Source organism: Ornithorhynchus anatinus, chromosome 3 (assembly GCF_004115215.2).
Source record: "Ornithorhynchus anatinus isolate Pmale09 chromosome 3, mOrnAna1.pri.v4, whole genome shotgun sequence".
NCBI classification, from domain to species: Eukaryota; Metazoa; Chordata; class Mammalia; order Monotremata; family Ornithorhynchidae; genus Ornithorhynchus; species Ornithorhynchus anatinus.
The window spans coordinates 141,598,903-141,610,532 of record NC_041730.1 but is presented as its reverse complement, the minus strand read 5'-3'; the positions used below and the strand labels follow the sequence as shown (position 1 = coordinate 141,610,532).

At 51.0% G+C, this 11,630-nt stretch overlaps 1 long non-coding RNA gene across 1 annotated transcript; it reads right to left on the bottom strand.

The window, feature by feature from the left end:
• Positions 1-2,781: 2,781 nt before the first annotated feature.
• Positions 2,782-11,249, bottom strand: LOC114809971. The gene is made up of 3 exons (XR_003757734.2): positions 11,140-11,249; positions 8,175-8,224; positions 2,782-3,005 (listed from the first exon to the last, which is right to left on the bottom strand). It is a non-coding gene; the product is annotated as an uncharacterized LOC114809971 (long non-coding RNA).
• Positions 11,250-11,630: the final 381 nt, after the last annotated feature.

Below are 11,630 nucleotides of genomic sequence, written 5' to 3'. Positions count from 1 at the left end.
ACTAAGAGCTTGGGAAGATACAATAAAACAGGTGTTGGTAGACACATCCCCTATCCATGAGGAGGGCACAGTCTAGAGGGACTGCGCCCCGTGTCCTGGGAACAGGGCCGGATTCAAAAGAGCTCTAGGATTTCGTGTCCCAGAGGTAGGATTTTTGCTTAAGGCAACCCTCCTGCCACTTGGCCTGACGACACCAAAATTTCTTCTACAACTTCCCAAACGAAAGCTGCAAAAACAAATTGATCCCATTGGTTCCACCCCCAAAGACACTCTCACAAGGCTGCATTATAAAAGTGACTCAGGTTCGGCACTAACCCCTATAAAATAATAATAATGATGGCAATTAAACGCTATGTGCAAAGCATTGTTCTAAGCACTGGAGGAGATACAAGGTGATCAGGTTGTCCCACGTGGGGCTCACAGTCTTAATGCCCATTTTACAGATAAGGTAACTGAGGCATGGAGAAAGGAATTGACTTGTCCAAAGTCACACAGCTGACAAGAGGCAGAACTGGGATTTGAACCCATGACCTCTGACTCCCCAGCCCAGACTCTTTCCACTCAGCCAAGCCGCTACATACGTCCACCTCTTCCTCCTCCTGAAGTCTGTCGGTCTATTTGTCTGTCAGTCTGTCTTTCTGAGTCTTTCTCCCCGAAACGGTCTGGAATCAACTAGAGGGTAGGAACCCCATCTGACTCTCACACTCTCTTAAGCATTTGGTATGACACAGCAGGAGCCCAAAAATACTACTGACGGATTCATTTTTTTTTAAAAAAAACCACATTTAAGGTTCTTAAATCACTCAAAGAATGGGCAGTGACAAATTCCCCCCAAAAAGCAACGAAAATTTCTCCATTCTGGCACTTTCTACCCACTCCACAATTCCTATAAAATATTAACGTTTATAAGTTAACATTTCACAAACAATAGCCTTTTTGAAAAGTTGGCCTAGCAAGGGTCCAAACTTTGATGTAATTAAACCCTGGCTGAAATTCAATCTAAATGCGTCACTCCGCGGTGCCATCGGGATTAACTCTTTAGAAGATCGCTGCTTCCTCGCACTTCCACTGTTCTGTCGAGGCTCCGGAAACAAAGAAAAAGAAAAAAGGGCCAGGGGAAAGTGCCCGAGCCTGGGAGGCCCAAGACCTGGGTTCTGATCCTGCCTCCGCCACTGACCACTGTGTGACCTGGGACAAGTCAGGGAAGCAACGTGGATCAGTGGAAAGAGCCCGGGCTTCGGAGTCAGAGGTCATGGGTTCGACTCCCGGCTCTGCCACTTGTCAGCTGTGTGACTGTGGGCAAGTCACTTAACTTCTCTGTGCCTCAGTTACCTCATCTGTAATATGGGGATTAACTGTGAGCCTCACGTGGGACAACCTGATGACCCTGTATCTACCCCGGCGCTTAGAAGAGTGCTTTGCACATAGTAAGTGCTTAACAAATACCAACATTATTATTATTATTATTATTAACAAATACCATCATCATTATTAAGTCACGTAACTTGTCTGGGCCTCCGTTCCCTCGTCTGTAAAAATGGGGGTTAGCAATCGAACACCGGTATTCATCGAGTGCTTGTGTATACAGGGCGCTGGATTAGGCGCCCGGGAAAGTACGATACGATAGAGTTGGCAGATACGATCCTTGCCCACGAGTTTGCAATCTCCAGGGGGGAGACCGACGTTAAAATCAATCTCAGGTATGTGCATAAATGGAGCGGGGCCGAGCGCGGGCTGAATATATATATATATATATAAAATATATATATATATATATATATATCTGCTCTCTCTCCCTTTCAGACTGCGAGCCCCACGTAGGTCAGGGACGGATGGACTCTAAATAAAAATAAATGTTGGTATTTGTTAAGCGCTTACTATGTGCCGAGCACTGTTCTAAGCACTGGGGTAGACACAGGGGAATCAGGTTGTCCCACTTGGGGCTCACAGTTAATCCCCATTTGACAGATGGGGTAACTGAGGCACCGAGAAGTTGTGACTTGCCCAAATTCACCCAGCTGACAAGTGGCCGAGCAGGGATTCGAACCCATGACCTCTGACTCCAAAGCCCGTGCTCTTTCCACTGAGCCACGCTGGTTCTCTATCTACCCCAGAGTTTAGTACCCAGTGTGGCTCAGTGGAAAGAGCCCGAGCTGGGGAGTCAGAGGTCATGGGTTCGAATCCCCGCTCCACAGCTTCTCAGCTGTGTGACTTTGGGCAAGTCACTTCACTTCTCCGTGCCTCATAACCTCAACTGTAAAAAATGGGGATGAAGACTGTGAGCCTCACGTGGGACAATCTGATGACCCTGTATCTACCCCGGCGCTTAGAACAGTGCTCGGCACATAGTAAGCGCTTAACAAATACCAACATTACGAGAAGCAGTGTGGCTCGGTGGAGAGAGCCCGGGCTTGGAAGTCAGAGGTCGTGGGTTCTAATCCCGGCGCCGCCGCTTGCCAGATGTGTGACTTTGGGCAAGTCACTTCACATCTCTGTGCCTCACTTACCTCATCTGTCAAATGGGGATGAAAACTGTGAGCCCCACATGGGACAACCTCATCACCTTGTATCCCCCAGCGCTTAGAACAGTGATTTGCACATAGTAAGCGCTTAACAAATGCCACCATTTAATTTTATTTTACACTTCATGGCGCAGAGTAAGGCTTGACCACCGCAACTATTATTATTACATGGAACAGTGCACGCCAAAGCTCCCACCACTGCCCCTAAACAGGAAGTAGTGTGAGCCCGGCGGGAAGCCAGGAGGGCAGCGGGGAGGGATGTGACAGAACCCTCACCTCAAGAGGTGCCCGGCTGTAACCTCGAGGGAAGAAGAGGGCCGTTCGGGAGACCGCAGTTCTCCTCCCAGCTCTGCCACTTGCCTGCTGCCACGCCCTGGGTTGGGCTAGCTAGTCACTTCATTTCTCCGCTCCTGCCTCCTTCCTCACAGACCGTGAGGCTGGTGTGGGAGAGGAAACACGTCCCAACTGGCATCCGACAGAGTGCTTAGGACATCATAATAAATACCGTCATTAATACTCCGAGAGCATTCTCTGGCAGTATCTGGGTCCCTAAGGAGCCCACGCCAGATCCAATTCATGCCCAATATCCCAGTCTGAAGCCTGGTCTCTCCCTGGATCCCAGTTTGCTTGCAAATATCTGCATACGTCCCATTGCGTCTTCATTTCTGTCCAACCCCGGCGTATACTCCTGGTCCCTGGTTTCAAGTCTGTTCCATCAGCTCTGTTCATTTTAACTTATCAGTCCCGTTCCACCCGCTCCTCCCCAGCCTCACTATGGCTCACCCAAAGCTCAGGTCACCTTTTAACTGACTCCTTTCTTGCCTCTGACCCCTAACTCATGCCGTTCGGCTACCCGGAATTCCCTTCCCTTCTCCTCAAGTCCCACTTCCTCCAGGAAGTCTACCCCAATTCTTTCCCTACACCCCAAGCTGTGTCCTATCCCATGGCTCCCCTTAGCACTTCTGTATTTATTTTATGGTATTTTTAAAATGACCTCTTTTCAGCGTTTACTCGTGCCAGGCACTCGACTAAGCATGGGGTAGATACAAACTAATCAGGTTGGACTCAGTCCATGTCTCGCGTGGGCTTCACAGTCTCAATCCCCAATTTACAGATGAGGTGACAGACACAGAAGCTGAGATGACTTGCCCAAGGTCACACAGCAGACAAGTGGGCAGAGCGAGGATTAGAACCCAAGCCCTCCTGACTTCCAGGCCCACGCTGTATTTGCTGAGCCATACTGTTTCTCAATTGCACATTCTGCCATTTACCTCTATTTCATCCTGATATTTATGCTGTTTGATTTCCTTGTTCTTAGTCCCTGTTTCCACTCTGCAAACAATGCACAGTCTCACACTCCCCTTAGATTCAGATCTTTACACTCCATGGCTTCCCCCGCTACCTGTAATTTATTATAGCGCCAGCCTCCCCTGCTAGATTGCAAGGCTCTAAAGGGCAGGGACCCCTCCAAGCACTGGAATAACAGTGCTCTGGCCCCACGATAAGCACTCAATAAAATGATTGATTGACTGATTGATTGATGGACTGAGGGCAAGGGACCAGGCTCTTGCTTCGGTTAGTTTTACTCTCCCCAGTGCTGTACTCAATAGGGACTCGGGAAATACCACTGAGAATTAGCTGATCATAGGACAGGAAGGCCCTGGAACTGAAAGGGGGCAGGGAATCCTAGGTGCCTAATCACTCAACTACGGGTTTTGCCTCCTAAGCTTTTTTTTGAATCAAGGCCTCTGTCGCACACTGAACAATGCCACTGGGAATGATGTGGTAGGAAAAAGATGGGGCTGGCAGGCGGGATGGCGGTATTTGGTGACCATGGTATTAAGCCCACTGTGGGCGCGGAATGTGTTTGTTATCCTCTTCTCTCCCAAGTGCCTTAGTACAGCTCTGCACGTGGTACGTGCTTAATGATAATAAATAATGACAATATTTGTTAAGCGCTTACTATGTGCCAAGCACTGTTCTAAGCGCTAGGGGGAATACAAGGTGATCCGAGTTGTCCCACGTGGAGCTCACACTCTCTCATCCCCATTTTCTAGATGAGGGAACTGAGGCCCGCCAGAAGTGAAGCGACTTGCCCAAAAGTCACAGCAGCTGACAAGCAGCAGAGCCGGGATTTAGAACCCATGACCTCTGACTCCCCAGCCGGGCTCTTTCCATAGCTGAGCCACGCTGCTTTCTCCAAATGCCAATTAATATATACCGGATTGTTTAAGCTTCTTAACTATGTGCCAAGCACTGTACTAAATGGGGCTAGATACAGAAAATCAGGGAGAACTCAGTCCCTGTCTCACCTGGGGTTTCCAGTCTAAGTGGAAGGGAGAGCAGGTACTGAATGCCCATTTTTTCAGATAAGACCTGGAGAAGCTAAGTGACTTGCCCAAGGTCAATCCATCAGTGGTACTTATTAAACACTTGCTGTGTGCAAAGCACGTACTAAGCACTTGAGAGAGTATAAGAGTTATATTCCCTCCCGTTAGAACTTGCAGTCTAGAGAAATAGGCATTAATATAAAATTACAGGTATGTACATAGTGCTGTGGGGCTGAGGGTGGGATGAATTACAAGTGTCCAAAACCAGGTGCAGAGACGATCCAGAAGGGAGAGTCAGAGAAAAACAAATAAAAATGTGGTATTTGTTAAGCGCTTACATATGCAAAGCACTGTTTCAGCGCTGGTGGATACAAGGAGGATCAGGTTGTCCCACGTGGGGCTCACAGTTTTAATCCCCATTTTACAGATAAATAAATGTTGGGTATTTGTTAAGCGCTTACTATGTGCAAGCACTGGTTTTAAGCGCTGGTGGATACAAGGAGATCAGGTTGTTCCACGTGGGGCTCACAGTTTTAATCCCATTTTACAGATAAATGTTGGTATTTGTTTAAGCGCTTACTATGTGCCCAGCACTGTTCTAAGCAGTAGGGTAGATACAAGGTAATCAGGTTGTCCCACGTGACGCTCACAGTCTTCATCCCTATTTTACAGATGAGGGAACTGGGGCACAGAGAAGTGAAGTGACTTGCCCAGGATCACACAGCTGACAAGTGGAGGAGCCGGAATTAGAACCCATGACCTCTGACTCCCAAGTCCGGGCTCCTTCCACTGAGCCACGCTGCTTCTCTAGGGTTTAAATGGGGAAGGACTCTTTGGAGATGGGACCTCTGGAAAGGTTTTGAAGGTGGGGGAGATTGCTGGTCTGGCTTAAACGGTGGGGGAGGGCGTTCTGGGACAGAGGAAGGATGGGGGGAAAAAAAGGGTGAGTGGTAAATAGTATTATATATACACAACTCGGAACAGACAAAAATGTTCCGGGAACGGGATGAATTTCAGCGAGCTACAGGCACAGCAGCCGGGCCACCCGCAACCCCACGGGTCTCACGGTCTAAACGGGAGAGAGAACAGGTATATAGTATTCCCATTTTCCAGATGAGGAACCTGAGGCACGGAGACTGCCTCATGAGGTTGGGGTACACTGAGAAAGGTGGCACTAGAAGCCTAAAGTAAGAGATCAGCAGGGAAAGTGGGAGGGGGGCAAAGCGACTGAGAGATTTAAAGCTGATGGCAAGGAGTTTCTGTTTGATGTGGCGGTGGATGGGCAATCACTGGTCACAGAGCAGGCAAGTAGAGTATGACCTTTCACTCTGTCATATTTACTGAGCGCTTACTGTGAGCAGGGCACTGTAATTAATAATAATAATATGGTATTTGTTAAGAGCTTATTATGTGCCAAGCCTGTTCTAAGCACTTGGGAGGGCACAGTGTAACAACAGACATATTCCCTGCCCACAATGAGTTTACAGCCGAGAGGGGAAGTCAGACATCAACATAAATTATAGATATGTACATAAGAGCTGTGGGTTTGGGATGGGGGCGGGGGCGTTGAATAAAGGAAGCAAGTCGAGGTACCGCAGAAGGAAGTGGGAGAAAAAGGAGAGCTGAGGACAGAACATGGGCCTGGGAGTCAGAAGGACCGGGTTCTAATTCCAGCTCTGCTACTTGTATGCTGCTTGTCCTTGGGCAAGCCACTTCACTTCTCCATGCCTCAGGTTTCTCATCTATAAAATGGGAATATTCTCTCTCCTGCTTAGACCGTGAGCCCCGTGGGGCTGGGGGTTGACTGGGCTGCTGAGCCCATAGCTCGCTGAAATTCACCCCGTCAGTGCAACATTTTTGTGTGTGCCGAGCTGTGTCTATAATTCTATTTATTTACAATGATGCTACTGATGCCTACTTGTTTTGATTGGTCTCCCCCCTTCTAGACTGTGAACCCATTAGGGGCAGGGATTGTCTCTCTTTGTTGCTGAACTGTACTTTCCAAGTGCCTAGTACCCCCCTCCTTAAAAATCTCCAGTGGTTGCCTATCAGCCTCCGCACAAGACAAAAACTCCTCACTCTGGGCTTCAAGGCTCTACATCACCTTACCCACTCCTATCTCACCTCCCTGTCTTTCTACTGCCCACCCCGCACGCTCCACTCCTCTCCCACTCACCTCATCGTCCCCCGCTCAAGCCTATCCTGTCATCGACCCCTGGCCCACGTCCTCCCGCTGTCCTGGAATGCCCTCCCTCCTCACCTCCACCAAATTAACTTCTTCCCCTCTTCAAAGCCCTACTGAGAGCTCACCTCCTCCAGGAGGCCTTCCCAGACTGAGCTCCCCCTTTTCCCACTGCTCCCCCTCCACCCTCTGCTCCTCCCCTTCCTCCTTCACCTCTCCCCAGCTGAGCCTCTGCTCCCCTCTCCTCCCTCCCCACCCTCTGACTTCCCTCTTCCCCTCCCCTCAGCACTGGGCTCATTTGTATATATTATTTATTACCCTATTTATTTTGTGCATGAGGTGTACATCCCTTTGATTCTATCGTGACATTGTTGTCTTGTTTTTGTTTCATTCTGTTTTGCTCTGCCGTCTGTCTCCCCCGAGTCATTGGGCAGGGATGGTCTCTATCTGTGGCCGAATTGTACATTCCAAGCACTTAGTACAGTGCTCTGCACATAGTAAGCATTCAATAAATACTACTGAATGAATAGTACAGTGCTTTGCACACAGCAAGCGCTCAATAAATATGACTTCTACAGCCCACCTCGTACACTCGGCTCCTCTGCCGCTCACCTCCTCACAGTCCCCCGTTCGCGCCTGTCCCGCCGTCGACCCTTGGCCCACGTCCTCCCGCCGTCCCGGAACACCCTCCCTCCTCACCTCTGCCAAACTCACTCTCTTCCCCCCTTCAAAGCCCTCCTGAGAGCTCACCTCCTCCAGGAGGCCTTCCCAGACTGAGCCTTCCCTTTCCCTCTACCCCTCCTTCTCTCCCCATCACCCCGACTCCCTCCCTCTGCTCTACCCCATCCCCTCCCCCCAGCACTTGTATATATTTGTATATATTATTTTTCTATTTTATTAATGATGTGCATATATCTGTGATTCTATCTGTTCTGATGCCTGACAACTTGTTTTGCTTTGTTCTCTCTCTCCCCCCTTCTAGACCGTGAGCCTGCTGTTGGGCAGGGATGGTCTCTACTGTTGCCGAACTGTACAATTCCAAGCGCTCAGTCCATTGCTCTGCACACAGTAAGCACTCAATAAATAAGACTGAATGAATGAGTCGGTCAGCGCGGCAGCCGATGCATGCTGCACACTTACCCCGGGTCGGCGCGGGCTCGGTGACGGACCGGTGACAGGCGAGACGGGAACTACACAACGACAAGGGACAGATGGTCATTATGACGGGTGTGGGGCGCAAGGTTTTTCCAGGCCGCCCGCAGCCCCAGCCCAGTCAGTCCTCCCGCCCAGGCCTCGGTGTGCGCGATCCCTGCCTTGTCGGTCTTTCGGCCCAGGCCCCGGCGTGCAGCATCCCTGCTCCGTGAAGCAGTCCATAGTTTTTCATTAATGTCGTGTACCTATCCCTAATTCTATTTTATATTGATGCCATCTATGCCTCTTTGCTTGCTTTGCTGTCTCCCCACCCCCTTCTCGACTGTGAGCCCGTGGTTGGGCAGGGATTCATTCAGTAGGCGTTTTTTGAGCGCTTACTACGTGCAGAGCACTGGGCTAAGCGCTTGGAATGGACAATTGAGCAACAAACAGACACCATCCCCGCCCAGGGACGGACTCTCGGTCTACACTGGGTGGGGGGGCGGGACAGACGGCCAAAGCAAAACAGAACAAAAAACAAGACAACATCGTCAAGATAAACAGAAATGAAGGGGATGTACACCTCATGAAGAAAACAAATAGGGTAATAAATAACATATACAAATGAGCACAGTGCTGAGGGGAGGGGAAGGGGGGAAAGCGGAGGGTGGGGAGAAGAGAGGAGGGGGAGCAGAGGGAAAGGGAAAGGGATGGTCTCTATCTGGTGCCCAACTGTCCATTCCAAGCGCTTAGTCCAGTGCTCTGCACACAGTAAGCGCTCAATAAAGACGATCGAATGAATGACTCAACGGCCCCGCCGGTCCTTCGGCCCAGCATCCCTGCTCCCTGAAGCAGTCCATAGCTTTTAATTCATGACGTGTACCTAGCTCTAATTCTATTTATTTATATCGATGCCGCTGATGCCTCTTTACTTGCTTTGCTGTCTCCCCACCCTCTTCTCGACTGTGAGCCCGCGGATGGGCCCGGATTCATTCAATTGCATTTTTTGGGGCGCTTACTACGTGCAGAGCACTGGACTGAGCGCTCGGAATGGAAATTGGGCAACAATGAGAGAACCATCCCCGCCCAGGGACGGGCTCACGGTCTAAAGGGGGTGACAGGCGGTAAAGCAAAAAGACGACATCATCAAGATAATAGAATCAAGGAGATGAACACCTTATTAATAAAACAAATAGGACAATATGTAGAAATGAGCAGAGTGCTGAGGGGAAGGGGGAAGAGCAGAGGGTGGGGGGAGGGAAAGGGGAAAGGGAAGGTCTATCTGGTGCCTGATCGTACATTCCCAAGCGGTTAGCACATAGTAAGCGCTCGTAAATTCATTCATTCATTCACAGTATTTATGGAGCGCTTGCGATGTGCAGAACACTGGACTAAGCGCTTGGAATGGACAATTGGGCCACAGATAGAGACCATCCAGGCCCAACGACAGGCTCACTGGTCTAATGGGGGGGAGGGGGACAGATGGCAGAGGCGAAACAGAACGAAACAAAAACAAGACAACATCATCACGATAAATAGAATGAAGGGGATGTACAGCTCAAGAACAAAATAAATAAGGGCAATAAGTAATACATACAAAAGAGGACGGTGCTGAGGGGAGGGGATGTGCACCTCATTAACAAAATGAATAGGGTAATAAATAATATATACAAATGAGGATGGTGCTGGGGGGTGGGGGGGAGAGTAGAGGGTGCGGGGGAGGGAAAGGTCTAATCTCCCCCCTTTAGACTGTGCGCCCGTCATGGGGCCGGGATGGTCTCTATCTGTGGCCCAAGTGTCCATTCCAAGCGCTTAGTGCAGTGCTTGGCACAGAGGAAAAGCTCCATAAATACTATTGAATGAATGAATGAATCTGTGGCCCAACTGTCCATTCCAAGCACTTAGTCCAGTGCTCTGCACCCAGTCAGCGCTCCAAAAATACTACTGAATGAATGGCTCTGTGGCCCAATTGTCCATTCCTAGCAAGTTAGTACAACACTCTGCACACAGTTGGTGCCTCCATAAATACTATTGAGTGAATAAATGAATCTGCGGCCCAATTGTTCATCCCAAGCGCTTAGTGCAGCTGCTCTGCACCCAGTAAGAGCTCCCTAAATACTACTGAATGAATGGATCTGTGGCCCCATCTGTCCATTCCAAGCGCTTAGTCCAGTGCTTTGCACACAGTTAGCGCTCCATAAATACTATTGAGTGAATGAATGAATCTGCGGCCCAATTGTCCATTCCAAGCGCCTAGTGCAGGGCTTTGCACAGAGGAAAAGCTCCATAAATACTATTGAATGAATGACTCTGTGGCCCCACTGTCCATTCCAAGTGCTTAGTCCAGTGCTCTGCACACAGTAAGCGCTCCAAAAATATTACTGGATGAATGGATCTGTGGCCCAACTGTCCATTCCTAGCAGTTAGTACAACGCTCTGCACACAGTTGGTGCTCCATAAATACTATTGAATGAATGAATGAATCTGTGGCCCAACTGTCCATTCCAAGCGCTTAGTCCAGTGCTCTGCACCCAGTAAGCGCTCCCTAAATACTACTGAATGAATGGATCTGTGGCCCATCTGTCCATTCCAAGCGCTTAGTCCAGTGCTTTGCACACAGTTAGCGCTCCATAAATACTATTGAGTGAATGAATGAATCTGCGGCCCAATTGTTCATTCCAAGCGCTTAGTGCAGTGCTCTGCACACGGTAAGGGCTCCATAAATACTCCTGAATGAATGAATCTGCGGCCCCACCGCCCATTCCAAGCGCTGAGTGCAGCGCTGTGCGCAGAGGAAGCGCTCCATAAATATGAATGAAAGGGGAAAGGGATGGTCTCCATCTGGTGCCCGATTGCCAGCGGTTAGCACCGAGTGAGCGCTGGGTAAGACGATGGGAAGGATGAATGAGCGCGGGGGGGGGGCCCGGCCGGTCCTGGGGGGTTCCCTCCCTCCCTCCCTCCCGCGAGGCCTCACCAGAGCGCGGCTCCGCGGCGGCGGCGGCGGCGGCGGCGAGGACACGTGTCGATGACACGCGACGAGGAGCCGTGGGCCCCCGGGCCGCCCCAGCGCCGCCCTATAGCGGCTCCCCCTGCCGGCCCCGCCCCCCGCCGCGCGCCCCGCCCCGCCCCCGCCGCCTCGCCCTCCGCGCCCATTGGCCGCCCGCCCACGGCTCCCCGCCCCGCCCGCCGCCGCCGCCTCCCTCCGCCTCGCGCTCCCCCTCCCGCCTCGCGCTCCCCCCCCCCCCGCCTCGCGCTCCCCCTCCCGCCTCGCGCTCCCCCCCCCCCCGCCTCGCGCTCCCCCTCCCGCCTCGCGCTCCACCCCCCCCCCGCCTCGCGCTCCCCCTCCCGCCTCGCGCTCCCCCCCAGCCCCCCCCGCCTCGCGCTCCTCATTCATTCAATAGTATTTATTGAGCGCTTCCTATGTGCAGATCACTGTACTAAGCGCTTGGAATGAACAAGTCGGCA